The following is a 4365-nucleotide window of genomic DNA, read 5'->3' on the forward strand; positions in this document are numbered from 1 at the left end:
CCTAATAATTATGCACACCTGCTATAGGGTGTTGATGTCATTAGACCACACCCCTTCTCATTACAGAGATGCACATCACCTAATATGCTTAATTGGTAGTAGGCTTTCGAGCCTATACAGCTTGGAGTAAGACAACATGCATGAAGAGGATGATGTGGACAAAATACTCATTTGCCTAATAATTCTGCACTCCCTGTAAAATTAAATTGTATTGAACTGAAGCTGTCACAGCAATAAAACCCCATATTGCTCTCCGATCCATCGGAGTGTGAATATGTATGAATGTTAGACAATAAGCACTTAATAGTTTAGAAAAAGTGATTAGGTGAATGATTAGTTGTATAAAGCGCTTTGAGTGCTCAGATAGAGAAGAAACGCCCTATAAAAGAACCAGTCCATTTCACTATGAAAAATGTGTTCCAGTCGTTTTGGAATATTACATGTTATATTTACCAGACCTGCAGCATAACAAGAGTCCTGCTGTCCTCCCGCTGCAGTGCTCCAGCTGTAATGACAAAAACATAAGAGGCGTAATAGCAGAATCAGCCACTGGAACACAGCGGCTGTTAAATGTTGTGAAACGAACTGTTGGGGACTTGACTCGGGTCTTCACATGGACGCTACAATTAATGTAGGGGAAAAATTTAAAGAAGACCTTGAGATGACTTCCACAGCAGGAGACTGTAATGGAGCTAGATTATGGTAAATGGCCTGCATTTGTATAGCGCTTTTCTAGTCCCTAAGGACCCCAAAGCGCTTCACACTACATTCAGTCATTCACACACAGGCGATGGCAAGCTACATTGTAGCCACAGCTGCCCTGGGGCGCACTGACAGAGGCGAGGCTGCCAGACACTGGCGCCACCGGGCCCTCTGACCACCACCAGTAGGCAAACACGGGGTTAGTATCTTGCCCAAGGATATTTGGCATGCAGCCAGGAGGCAGCCTGGGATCGAACCACCGACCTTCTGATTAGTGGCTGACCTGCTCTGCCACCTGAGCTACAGCCACCCAGATTAGACAATCAAACTAAAGGCTATGCAGTGACAGGGAGGGTGTGGATAAATGTGTGTGTGTTTATTGTTCTTCATGATAATAGCAGCTACAACATCCATCAAAATGTTGATATTTATCACGAGGGTTACAATTGTTGTTAAACTATGCACAAAAAAATTGAAGGTGTCTCTTAATGTGCGTTTGTCAATGGAAAATTGTATTTAGTAGTCAGTATAATCTTTTAGTGATATAAGTTTGCATATGGTAGAGTACTGCATGTAGTTATTTGTATTAGGAAATGTTTAACCAATCAATTGTGTAGTGACAGGATGTGTGATTTTTAGCAGGCTTGGTTCACCCCCACATCCTGGGAGCATGAGAGGTCGTACCTTGTTTTATTGTTTTATGGTAGGATTAACGTAGCTACGTCTGTTCTAGTCTAAGTGCTTTAACTGCTGGACTTCCTCACCGTGCCATCTAGGGTGGGGGAGACTACCCTCTTTGTGACCAAGGATGTACCTTTTGTGCCTTCATGTTATATGACCCTTTGATCAGCAGAAAACACACACACACACACACACACACACACACACACACACACACACCACTGAAGTATAAATAAAGACCAGGGCAAAGCTCAGAGCGAGTCTCTGAGACTGCCCTTGCTAGCAAGAACTCTGTGTGTTTCTCTTCTCTGAGTCTTTACTGAAGAAGTGTTTTAGAATATTTTCCCTAACATTGATTTGGTCCTTCGTAGCCGGAGCAGAAAATATCAGAATTGTTATCTGTGACTCTGTTCCAAGATCCAGCACTGATTCCTGACGCCGTGGGGAGCCAGCACCGAAGCCTGTGCACAGCCCTCTTGGATGAGGAGAGAGCCCCAGGACGTTAAATTCGGGTCTGGGCCGGTGTTATAATCTGGTCCACGGCGGTGGGATTCAGTCCGATGATCTGAATCACCAGTGGGACGTCAGGGGTGAGAAACACTATTTTGGTATATAAGACGGCCGCAAAAGTTTAAAGAAATGTGATAAAAAAAAAAAGGGTTTAAGTTCGCCAAAAGGAACCGTGTTTTGACCAGTTTTAGAGGTAGCCGAAATTATCTCGTGACAAATTAGGTTTAAGTTCGCCAAAAGGAACCGTGTTTTGACCAGTTTTAGAGGTAGCCGAAATTATCTCGTGACAAATTAGGTTTAAGTTCGCCAAAAGGAACCGTGTTTTGACCAGTTTTAGAGGTAGCCGAAATTATCTCGTGACAAATTAGTTCGCAAATGTCTATGTGTGTGTATGTGTCTGGAAGTAAGTTGATTTTACAGCACAATACGCTGCTGAACTACTTCCATTTTTGTTTTCTTTGCTGAGGCTCACGTGCTGGTGACAAAGGAGAACGGTTGAGTTTCATCTCATAAAACTGATACCGCTTCACCGTTAGGGTGAAGTCGAAGGCCGTATCAGTAAACCAATCTGAAGTCAAGCGTGCCAGCGACGGCCCAGCAAAATCTTTGAAAATGGGTGATAAACAAGTAAAATTAACACCTGATGAGAAATGTCTAGAAAAACAGCAAGCCGGAGCACGATTAATCCAAAAGAAAGAGAGAGGAATGCATCGTGGAAGAGCAAGAGGTAGAAGAAACAAAGTAGACAGTAACTCAAAATAGGATAGCAGCTCAGGTGAAGAGAGCAGTTCAGACTAGGAAGAACATAATAATCCCTCACCCAGTGAAAATTAGAGATCACAGTAGTTTGAAGTAGTTTAAAAAAGGGTTGGAAACAGACCCGACTGAATAGATATAAATGCAAGAGGAATAAAGTAAAATAAACAAAAAGCTAAATTACAACTTAATTTTAACGCATTCAAACTAATAATAAAAAGGATAACAACCTATAAACTGGTATTAATAATGAAAGCAGATAATTCATACAAATAGAACTATGATAACTGTGATAACTGGAGTGTGCAGCGTTTCCGTGAGCAGTTTTCCTGCATCTTGACGTGTGTGTAGAGTGTTCATAACATCAGCATTATGTTTTTGTTTATTTGTTTTGTTGGGTTGAAAAATAGTTAAACTGGTGATCATGCCTATGGATCACCATGGCACATATCATCAGCCATATGATTTATTTACGCAGATGAAAAAGTGAGTGTGAATGTGTCTGACGTCACAGTGTTTTTGTGCGCTGTGTAAAAGTAATTGCCTTTGATTGTGAGAGCGTGTGATTCTGCAGGTCACCAGCTATTGTAAAGAGGAAAAAAAAAGAGTGAAAAAGAGACAAAATTTACATTGTAGATGAAAAATAATCATAGGAAAAAGGTTTTGTGTTGATCAACCAAGAACAACTACAATCTCATTTTCTGCTTTTAAGAAAGGACTGTTCACAAAAACAGAGAGAGAGAGGTGTGTTGATTAAGCAGTGATGATAATAATGAAAATGTCTTAGTTAGTCACTTTCAGGTGAAAAGCAGACCTGAATCAATTTTCCACATGCAGCAGTCGGAAGAAAGTTATAGTTTAACATCATTGGAAACATGCAGGCCAAGTTTCTGGCTGACTTATTTACAGTGCCATGTGTCTCTCAACCTCACAAGCAAGTGCTCACTCCTCCCTGAAGAATGCAGCTCCAAAGAGCAATAACATGGCAGATAAAGACAGCAGCAAGTCCTGAGCAAAGAGTCCCAGCAAAGCAGCAGCAATGTGGACAAACAGCATCAGAGAAGAGCAAACCCATCATCCTGACTGATCGGATGAATGGCACTGTGTCTACAACAAGCTGAAACGTCACTGTGCATGTGAAGAAAACGTTTGAGGAGAACTGAACAGTTGGAGTTTGACATCTGCCACCTGTGGAGTAAAATGGCAAAAAGAGACAGTGGAACACGGGACAAAGCTGAAGGAGAACTGCCGGGACTGTTGAAGTGGGAGAGGACAACAGAGTGAGAAGACTAGGTGAGAACACAGAGGAATGCTGTTATTTAATGTGGGAAATCAAAATTTGGGTTAGCAAACCTGGGGAAAAGAAAACTGACTGCTTAAGTTGGAAAATTGAGAAGGAGTCTGGATATATGCAAATATAAAAAACATATACATCATATACAAAATCACACACACAAGAAGAACATGCATTAACCCTACTAACACTTCCAAACACAAGAGAGCTCATGAAGATTAGACAACATCTTAAGCATGTCAGTCTGTTTATCATCTTGTCCAAGTCACTTAGTGTGATGCAAAGACCAGTGGACTCATAGCACATTAGTTAAGAAATGATCAAACAATAGTAGAGAAGTGTGTAGGAAAGGCAGCTTTAAGAACATGCTCTGCTGGATATACAGCTCTACAGACATGTATTAAACCTGCCTAATAACACAA

At 41.3% G+C, this 4365-nt stretch overlaps 1 long non-coding RNA gene across 1 annotated transcript; it reads left to right on the forward strand.

Moving 5' to 3' along the window:
• The first annotated feature begins 1567 nt into the window (after positions 1 to 1567).
• On the forward strand, positions 1568 to 2758 carry LOC120743421. The gene is made up of 2 exons (XR_005698188.1): positions 1568 to 2188; positions 2262 to 2758. It is a non-coding gene; the product is annotated as an uncharacterized LOC120743421 (long non-coding RNA).
• The last annotated feature ends 1607 nt before the right edge of the window (positions 2759 to 4365 follow it).

Source organism: Simochromis diagramma, unplaced genomic scaffold, assembly GCF_900408965.1.
Source record: "Simochromis diagramma unplaced genomic scaffold, fSimDia1.1 OVJJ01000331.1, whole genome shotgun sequence".
In the NCBI taxonomy this organism is placed as follows: domain Eukaryota; kingdom Metazoa; phylum Chordata; class Actinopteri; order Cichliformes; family Cichlidae; genus Simochromis; species Simochromis diagramma.